Source organism: Oryctolagus cuniculus, chromosome 18 (genome assembly GCF_964237555.1).
Source record: "Oryctolagus cuniculus chromosome 18, mOryCun1.1, whole genome shotgun sequence".
Taxonomy (NCBI): domain Eukaryota; kingdom Metazoa; phylum Chordata; class Mammalia; order Lagomorpha; family Leporidae; genus Oryctolagus; species Oryctolagus cuniculus.
Window position 1 is genome coordinate 14819205 of NC_091449.1, and position 10571 is coordinate 14829775.

Here is a 10571-nt window from a genome sequence, read left to right on the forward strand (position 1 = left end):
AAGTTTTGGATTTTAGATAATTACAGGTTTTAGATTTCCTGTTAGGGATGTCCAACCTTTACAATTCAAAACCATATCATTATCTCAATAAATACATAAAATGTGTCTGATAATATCCAATATCTATTCATGCTTTTTAAAAAATTATGCATACTCTAAGAACATAACTCCCTTAACCCGACAAAGATTATCAACTAGAAATTTATGGCAAACTTCCCTTCTGAATGCAGTCTCAGAAAGATTTTCTTTAACATTGGGAACAAGGAAAGGATGCGTACCATACCTACTTCTACTAGGCAAAAAATACTAATGGTATAATATTTAGAAGTGGGGATAAACAACACTCTCACTATAGAACAAAGGCTATGATTGTTTATGCATAAAAACTCAGAAAGCACAAATAATTGGGATTGACAAGAGAGTTTAGATGTTCATAAGATTAATATATCTGTCTATCCATGTGTCTGTTAAATGGGTGATCTTACTCGTTAGGAGCTCCCAAAGGAACTATATGAAGCAAGCCTCTTCCACAGAGAATCCTGCGCTCACTTCTGCAAGAGCAATGGGATCCTAGTGACCTGAGATTATCCCTTTTAGAGGATTCAGCCGTTCCTTAATGTGAAGATCTCAAGTTCAAGCTCCTATCCAGTGATGGAACCCAACATTTAGTCTCCTGCTGCTGGCATTGTTGTTGCTACTTGCCTCCAGGATAAACCCAGCACCTGTTCACCATGCTAACTTTGATTTCCAAATGCTGGAGCTGATTGACATTGCTGCTTGTTAGATTTTTGTCCTTGGAGATTTTTCTGATACCAAAAGTACCTTATTCCACATCTTGCTATATTTTATAGAAAGATATTCTAGACCAAAGTGTGATTTATAAAAACTAGTACATACAGAAAATACATTGGAAACAATCTTTTCAGATGACACAGCATAGGTAACTTGTATTCTCTTCTGCATTTCCGTATCATCTATTTATAATCTGTTCATTTTATAACAAAGAAATAATATATTTAATTTTTAAAAAGAAGTTGTGTACAGGACATGGTTCAAAAGCTTTTTAAAAGTATTTCTGAAAACACCAAAGAACACTTATCAAGCATATACCTGCTTTTTAAATTGTATCTGAATTCATTCTCATAGAAATCCTCATTATCCTTATTTTTGCAGGATATTGAGGCCCAGAAATGTAGAGTAATTTGTCCAAGAACTGGGATTTACATTCAGGAATACTTATTCCAAGGCCAGTGCTTTTTCTACATAACTATGCTGACTCCCACAGACAACATTTTCACATTACCACCTGCCAGTTCTAATCAAGAGATAGTAATTAAACAATTCTCTGCTTTTGACAATAATATTTAAGCTACCAGCACATTAAAGAAATTAATATGAACAGCTGTTTATCTAATGGAAGATACTGTATCTCAACACAAATTACATACTATTACAGAAAAAAGTCTCCAATGTGACACAGTTATGATGCTTTTACAAAACAGGATTAATTGCATTATTTATTAGAGGATAAAGCATAAAAATGTTGTTTACTGACCAATATGTTTATAAACATGTTCAATTTGCTTAACAGAGAAACACAAATTACAGTAACAATGATATATCTATCAAATTGGAAAAAATTTAAAATAGGAATAACCAGATTAGACAAAAAGTGAAATGATCATATATGTTAGGAGATAATGTAATTGGTAAAAATTTGCTCAAGAACAAATGATACATGCACATGAAAAACATATTTGGCTTTTTAAAAGTTTCTTTTTTTTTTTTGGACAGCCAGAGTGGACAGAGGGAGAGACAGACAGAGAGAAAGGTCTTCCTTTACGTTGGTTCACCCACCAATGGCCGCTGCAGCCTGTGCACTGTGCTGATCTGAAGCCAGGAGCCAGGTGCTTCTCCTGGTCTCCCATGTGGGTGCATGGCCCAAGGACTTGGGCCATCCTCCACTGCCCTCCCAGGCCACAGCAGAGAGCTGGACAGGAAGAGGAGCGACTGGGACAGAATCCGGTGTCCCGACCAGGATTAGAACCTGAGGTGCCGGCACCACTAGGTGGAGGATTAGCCTAGTGAGCCACAGCACCAGCAGGCTTTTAACCTAATAATTCCTCTTGTGGGAATTTATCCTAATGAAAAAATCTCAGGTATTTATATAAAGATTTAGCTACATTAGTCTTATATTAGTTCATTTTTCACTACTCTAACAAAACATTTGATGTTGGGTAACTTTATAGGGAAAAGAGGTTTCTTGTCTCACAATTCTGAAAATTGAAGGGCGTGGCACCAACATTGGCCAGTTCTTATAAGGACATCATGGTGAATGGCAATGCATGGGATGAGTCACTGCATCCCAAGACAGGAAACCAGAGAGCAATTCAAGAGGCAGTGTTGCTCTTAGACTAACTTCTCTTTTCCCTTCCAAATACCACTGTCAGGAATATGTAACAGATAGAACACAACACTTCCTACCCAAACCTCCCTTCCCTCTAAACACGCACTTACATAAGAATGACAGAACCAGACACAAAACCTTCCAGAACCCAGAAGATACATGGAGTTTTCCAAAGTCTAAACAGTACAAAACAAGAAAAGGAAAAGAACTACAGAGATGAAGCAAAAAAGAGAAAACAAAAACAAATTATGACTGGAAAGATCTCCACTTTGTTCTCAACCAATGAGGAAAGCCTACTTTGAGATATGCAATACATGAGAACTCACTCTTGTAAGTTAGGTTCAGAGCCATGTTTCATTCCACCTAAATAAGCTCCCATAGAATTAAATTTCACATCTTGGAGTCTACTCCTGGGTTAGTAGACATGCATGAATTTCTCAGAGTCACACAAAATAGAAGAAACAAGCCATTACACAAGAGGTGTTCTCCTACCTTAACAGCTTCTCCAAGAGTTTGCTTGTTGTCAGCTTCCTCACTGGAGTGCAGTTCCAGTCTATAATTCAACTCCTGTAATTGTTGTGCCTGTTCCTTCAATAGCATTTGTGCCTGTTGTTCCCGAAGTATTGCATTACTGAGTTCTTCACATGCACTTTCAAACTTCTCATGGGTGATCAGTTTCTTTAAAAAGGGGTGGGTGGGGGCAATCAGTTATAAACTAACTCATTTTACCTTTTTTTATTCAGAACTATACTTGTTAACATTAGCAATACCATGCAAACATTTCTAAGTGCCTGATACATGACAAAAATACAATTTTCCCTTCATTTTGCAAGATAAAAATATCACTCTGAGTTTCAAAATACAAAAGGCATACTTCCAAAGTTACTATTTTTAGGTAACTAAAAATCTCACAGAATTTATTCCAAATTCTATAATAAATTCAGATAATGCTTAGTTCCAATCATCATACATGAAAAGTTTTTATAAGGAATATGATCTGGGAATTAAAATCTTTAACAGCTTCCTAGACTTTTCGTTGACTACCTAAAGGGCTGTGTCCAGTGGATGTTACCAGATCTCCCTAATGAAACATCTACTCTACATCATACCTACCTCTTCTACTCCCATTCCCACTATACAATCTTGTTTTATTTTCTTCTTATTGTCCTTATCTAAAGTCACTTCACTTTTTTAACTGCCTGTCCGCATTCTGCCTCCACAAATGTAGTTTCACTGATCAGCAAACCCAGTACTGGCACTCAGTAGGTACTCAACAGTTACTTGTTGAATGAAAAACATTCATAAGTAAACATATGCCAATAAAACTGTATCCCATAATGCACAACACAGTTTTTATCTCATATCTCTCTCTACCTTTCACAGAAATAGATAGAATAATCTTTTTAAAAAGAGAGAACATAAGAGATAAAACTTCTTTTTAGATTTAGACATTTGCAGAAAAATGAAACTGTAACTGAAGAATCAGGGTTAATTGACCTACCTAACTCAGAAGAACTCTTTGCCCTTTGAAGGTTTATCTACTTGAACTAATAATTAACTTCAATAATTTATATTATCATAGGATTCCTAACTAACCCAAGATATCAAATCAACCTAGTTGTCTATCAACAAATGAATGAATAAAGAAAATATGGTATGTTCCCATAATAGAATACTATTTGGCTTTAAAAAAAAGTGAGATCCTCTCATTTATGAAAATATGGAGAATCTGGGGAACATTATGTTAAGCAAAGCAAACCAGGCACAGGAAGATAAGTAACACAAAATCTCACTCATGCATAGAATCTGGAATACAATCTTAAACAGAGAGGGAGTCACCAGAGGCTGGGGATGGGGGCGAAAGGAAGAGGTTCATAGAAAGAGGTTGCTTAAGAAGTGCAAAGTTGCAATTAGATGGAAGCAATAAGTCTGGAGTTGTATTTACAGCACTGTGATGATGATGTCAATGATGATATACTGTACAATTCAAATGAGCTACAAGAAAATTTTGAATGTTTCACAAAACAGAAATGGTTTTGAGGTGAGGGATATGCTAATTACTCTGACTTGATCAATACTCTATGTATATATGTATCAACACATCACACTGTACCCTATAAATATATATATAATTATTATATGTCAATTAAAAATAAAAGAAAACACACAATATATATACACACACAAAGTTTGCTACTGCCTATTACCATAAATGTTAAAACTGCAATTTGTAACTTAACCAAGAGATAAATGGAAAAATATATTTATTCTGAGGTTAAACCTGCAAAAGATGTTTCCTCAAGTAATGGGATATTAAAAGTAGTTGGTTGCTAGTTTTAAGGAATAAGCTGGTGTCGGATCCTTCTTAGTGCCCCAAACCAGATTTGGTTCAGAAGGTGAAGGTGGGGCTCTGCGGTTGGGTGGCTCCCATCATCCTGGAGCTCAGCCGGAGGCCTTGAGGGGATCTTGGGGAATGTGCGGCAAAGCTGCTCCACACTCACACCCACCCAATGCAGACAGCAGCAGCTAGACTTCATAATCTTTCTCTCTCTCTCGATCACTTTTTTTAAGATTTATTTATTCATTTGAAAGGCAGGGCTACAGAGGATGAGACAGAGAGAGAGAGAGAGCTTCCTCCAGGTCTCCCACGTGGGTGCAGGGGCCCAAGGACTTCATGTGCATTGCAGCAGGCTTCACTTCAGTTATGAGGTTGACTGGTGAAAAGGTCACCAGCATGCGGTGTGAGAACAGCAGTCTCCACTGGGCCACAGGGACAGCACCAATGCCGCCAATCTGGTAGACATCCTGTAGGGCAGATGCTAAGTTGTCAGATGTCCAGTTGGTGGGAGGAGGCGAGCCAGGGCTCCCAGCAGTGTGAATCACTGGCATTGCAGTCATGCTGGTGTTTTCTCATCCTTGGAAAAGGTGCATTCCCAGTGCTGAGGATATTTTCACCATTCCAAACAGAAATCGGCACAAGTGCTACCGTGTCTTGCCAGTGCAGTCCCCAGTCGTTACCAAGACCCCCCTGTTATGGGAGTGTGAGCCCTGGCTAGGCTTGGGCCAGCTTCCTGCCTCCAGGTGAGGGAGAATCAAGGAAGACATGTGGATAAAGGTGAGCAGAGAAGCAAACTACTTCAAGACAGAGGGAAAGCGCACAGGCGGGAGCAGTTTAACCTCCAGGGAGAGAATGCTGCTGCTAGCAGGGTTTGGGGCTGTCCTTTCCTAGTCCTGGAAGCACAGGGGCCACTGTCTGTGGCTTAAGTGAACATTCAAGTAGGGTGAGGCTTGGGAAGGGTTTGAGGAGCTTCCACTTGTAGGCCATTTTTGGGCGTTTTCGAGTTGTCATGGCACTGGTGGATGATGGGAGTGGGGCTTGGGCAGGGCAAATGGGCTGTAGTGCACACAGGGCTCTCTCATTTCAGTTTCCCTCTTTCCCTGGGAATCTTGGTCTTTCTCTCAGCCTCTGAATACATACCCTTATGCTTCCATTTTCTCTGAAGCTTGGCTAGTTTTGTGCCTTATTCTCAACAAAGATATGGAAAGTGCTCCTTCTGAAGGTATCTTCCACTGAAGCTAATGCTCATGCCCATTACACAAATACATTTCACTCCCCTGGGAAGCTCCCTGTACTACCAGGCTTATTCAAGTGCCTCATACCTTGGGCCCAGTTGGTCCCACATACAAAGAACAGTGGCTCATTGTCCCAAATGTCATCCTAGATCATTTAAATTGTCCACAAGGAAATCACCAAATCCTTCCTTCCATGGCAACTTTGGATTCCTTGTCTGGCCTGGGCTTATGCAGTTTTTATCTCAGTGTTGCAGCTCCTGCCAACCTCTGAGCTGTCCACAGTGCTGATGCTGTGTGTGTGGCGCTGGCCATGGTGCTGACCAGTGGTGGCCTGGGCCTCAATGCCAAACAGAAGGCCAGCAGCTCAGGGGCTTGGACATTTTTTGTTCTTCACCCTGCTCAGGGACTTTGCATTGTAGTTCAGGACAGATGGAATCTCATTTTGGTGTTTCTGGACAAAAGCCATGGATTACTTGAGATTTGTGTGTGGAGTCTTTATTCTTCTGGCCTGAGCAACACCTACAGAAAGGGCAGCAGGGCCTGGGGCATCTTGTTGGAAGATGTCGGACAGCTGCCAATCAGAGTCTCTTGGTATCAAAGCTAAAGACCACAGAAAACTGAAGTTTCATCATTATCCTATATAGTCATCTGCTTAGTCTTTATTGAAGTATCTAATGGAATTAATTACTTTCTTTTGGAAACACAGGGTTGATATATTTTATATTTTTTGTTATGCTGGCTTTCTGTCTGCAAAATTTCTGAGTAAAATCAACACATTCACTCATCGAGGGAAAATACTAAGTCAGACAGAAATGTACTTTGTACTCATGTCCCCTAATACCCGATAGCTCTGAGGATGGTTAGTTTGGTGCGAGGTAACTTATGGACTGAGTACAGCATATGAGAGGTCTCTACAGGGAAGTGTGACCACAGGTGTGTGGCTGACCACACAGGTGTGTGTGTATGGTAGAGAACATGGGGCTCTGGGAGAAGTGTGAGCAACATTGACACAGATTGTATCCAGATGAAAATGCACCTAAAGCATCACTCAGTAGAGTTTGGACTGTATGCTAAGGGCCATAGTGGGCCATGAAAAGCTGATAATGAAAAATGTGTTATAAGTATCATAGAGTATAAGTCCACAAGTTTGCTATTTTTCTTCCTCCATCATCATTTTTCCTTCTTCTGGATTAAACATTGTTCAGGATCTCACAGATTTTCATGACTTTAACTAAAATATCTGAAAGAGCTTTGGGAAATCCAAGGCTTATTTTAGCCTCCAGCTTGGAGGCTACACTTCAGGGTCAGGCAGCCCCACAGTCTGGTGTCTGTGGAAGCCGCTCATGGCAGGTACAGGGGAGTAATCAGATCTTGAGCCAGGAGGAAGAGAGAAAACCTAGACCCAACTACTACTCAAATAACCAAACCTCTCATGTGAACTACCCCCTGAGGGAACACCCTCAAAGATGCAAAAACGTACCAGTGGCCCCATCTCTCACATGCCCTCATTATACCAAATCTCCACCATTAATCCACCAAACATCAACATTAAGACATTTGAGCTTAAACAACTCCCTGAGTTTTGGGAGACAAGTCCTGTTGTACCTACACATAAGCTCTATCTCATGTGTTTGTTGTTGGTCTAGAGTTTACAATAGACATCTTCTCTTTATCACACACTGCCATCCAGTGATACTGGACTTCTTCACCTATAATATAGTAACCCCACAACAACAGGTTTCCATTCACCCTCTTATGCTTCTGCAATTTCATAATTTTACTTCTACCCACATTATAAACAATACAACCTATTGTTACAATTTTTGCTTTAAAAATGATCATTTAAGGCAATTAAAGGTAAGCAGTCTTTTATATTTATCAACATGCTACCCATTTTCAGTGTTCAGTGTTCATTTTTATAAATTTAGGTTTTCATCTGGCATCATTTTTCTCACATGTGAAGCATTTAATAAGCTTATGTTTTTAAATGATTTATTCATTTATTTGAAAGGCAGAGTGACAGAGAGGGAGAAACAGAGAGAGAAGAGATCTTCCATCCACTGGTTCACTCCCCAGATTCCCACAAGAGTCAGGGCTGCACCGGGCCAAAGCCAGGAGCCTAGAACTCCAACCGTGTCTCCCATGAGGGATGCAGGGATCTAGGTACTTGGGCCATCCTCCGCTGTTTACCCAGGTGAATGAGTAGGATGCTGTATTAGAAGCAGAACAGCCAAGACATGAACTGGTGCTCTGATGTGGGATGCCAGCATGGCAGGCAACAGCTCAACCCACTGCACAATGCCAGCCCCCTAAGCTTTCATTTTTTGTCCCCAAAGACTTATTTATTTGAAATGCAGAGTTACAGGGGTAGATGTGGGGAGAGACAGAGAGAGATCTTCCATCTGCTGGTTGATGTCCCCAGATGGCTGCCACAGGCGGGGCTGGCCAGGCTGAAGTCAAGAGCCCAAGCAGCTGTCCAAACAGTTGAGCTATCTTCTACTACCTATCCAGGTGCATTAGCAGGAAGTTGGGTTGGAAGTGGAGCAGCCAGGACTTGAAAATGGATGCTCTTATGGGATGCCAGAGTCACAGGTGGCAGCTTGACCCACTGGGCCACAGCACCGCCCCAACCCTGGGTTTTCCTTGTAGTAAGGGTCTGTTGATGATAAATTCTGTTTTTGTACCTTAGGGAATGAATGCCGGTATTGCCATATCTTCTTGAAATCAACATGAATTAAGGACAAGGCCAGATAATCAGAGACATCTGCCCCACCCCAGGATGCACCCTACCCAGGACAGCTCCAAGAAGGCACAGGAACCAAAGAGGGGTTGAAATTGGCAGGTGTTTCATTCTGAGCCTCAGGTGATGCAGAAAGTACGAACTCAAAAGAAATGGGCTGAGACACTGAATGACTGAGTCAATGCCCTCTTCTGGGTTTTATATTTTTTTAAGTTTATTTGACAGGTAAATTTATAGACAGTGAGAAAAGAGACAGAGAGAAAGGTCTTCCTTCCTCTGGTTCACCCCCCAAGTTGCACCGATCCGAAGCCAGGAGCCAGGTGTTTACTCCCAGTCTCTCATGTGGTGCAGGGGCCCAAGCACTTGGGCCATCAATCACTGGCTTCCCTGGCCACAGCAGAGAGCTGAACTGTTAGAGGAGCAACCAGGACTAGAACCCAGAGCCCATATGGGATGCTGGCGCCCAGGCAGAGGATTAACAAAGTGAGATATGACTGGTGCAGAAGCAGACGCGGGCTGGCCAGTGGACCCGGTTCAAGGGGTCTATTGCCATTGGGGCTACAACGGCCACATCAGCCTGGGCATGAAGTGCTCCAAGGAGGTGCCCCTGCCATATGAGGGGCCATCATCCTAGCCAAGCTGTCCATCGTGCCCGTGAGTAGAGGTTACTGTGGGAACAAGATTGGCAAGCCACACAACGTGCCGTGCAAGGTGATCGGCTGCTGTGGCTTTGTACTGGGGCACTGTATGCCCCTACCAGGGGCACCGGGATCGTCCCCACTCCTGTCCCCAAGAAGCTGATGCTGATGGCTGGCACTGACAACTGCTACACCTCAGCCCGGGTGCACTGCCATCCACGGCAACTTTGCCAGGGCCACCTTCAATGCCATCTCCAAGACCTACAACTACCTGACCCCTGACCTCTGGAAAGAGACCGTGCTCACCAAGTCTCCCTCTCAGGAGTTCACCAACCATCTCATGAAGACTCCCATGAGGGTGCCATGCAGAGGACCCAGGCTCCAGCTGTGGCCACAACAGAGGTTTTTACACAAGAAAAATAAAGTGGATGGAGCCTGCCAAAAAAAAAAGAAGAAGAAAAAAGAAAAAAGAAACAAAAAATACCCTAAATATACCACTCTGTCTCCCCCATCAGATAAAGAAATAAAGCCGGACCCCTCATCCTCCCGCCTGCGTCGTCCATCCTTACTCCTTCATTTGTGTGCAGCCCTGCCTCCGGCTTCACCTCCATGCAGTCAGTCCACAGCGGACTGACAACCCTGGGGTCCTGAGGTGGGGCAGGGGTCCTGGCTCCCTCAGCCACAGAAGCACTGAGTGAGCCTCTACACTTGCCCCAGCTCCCACTGGGAGACCCCTATGCTGTGGGCAACCGAGTCATCCCCAAGGAGGCGGCAGGGTAGGCGCCGAGGCAGCGTGGGCGCTATGCCCTCAACCGGGCAGGGACCTCACCATGGCCCCCGCCCCACTCCAGAGAGCGCGCCCCGGCCCCAGTGCTCTGGCTTGGCACCTTGGCTTCCCAGCTCTGGGAGCTCAAGGGACCAAGCGCTCCTGCCAGTCCCTGCACGCTGCCCTGAGCAGCCGCTTCCTGGCACTGCCGCCCACTGCGCAAGGGCTTCAGAGTCCAGATACCCAAGAAGGAGCGAGCTAAAGCCCAAAGCCCAGGTCTCTCCCTGGAAGGATTTTCCAGTCTGTTCTCCCAACACTGCCGTGGGCCAGTTCTTTCCTCTCTGTTAGCAGATTGATTTCTTTGGAAGGTAGTTCCAGAAAGGGAGAGACAGAGGACACAGCTCTTCCATCTGGTGGGTCACTCCCCGAATGGTGAGTCCCTGGGGC

General features: G+C 43.2%; 1 pseudogene; it reads left to right on the plus strand.

Moving 5' to 3' along the window:
• The first annotated feature begins 5510 nt into the window (after nt 1-5510).
• Nucleotides 5511-9781, plus strand: LOC138846521 (small ribosomal subunit protein uS5 pseudogene; annotated as a pseudogene).
• The last annotated feature ends 790 nt before the right edge of the window (nt 9782-10571 follow it).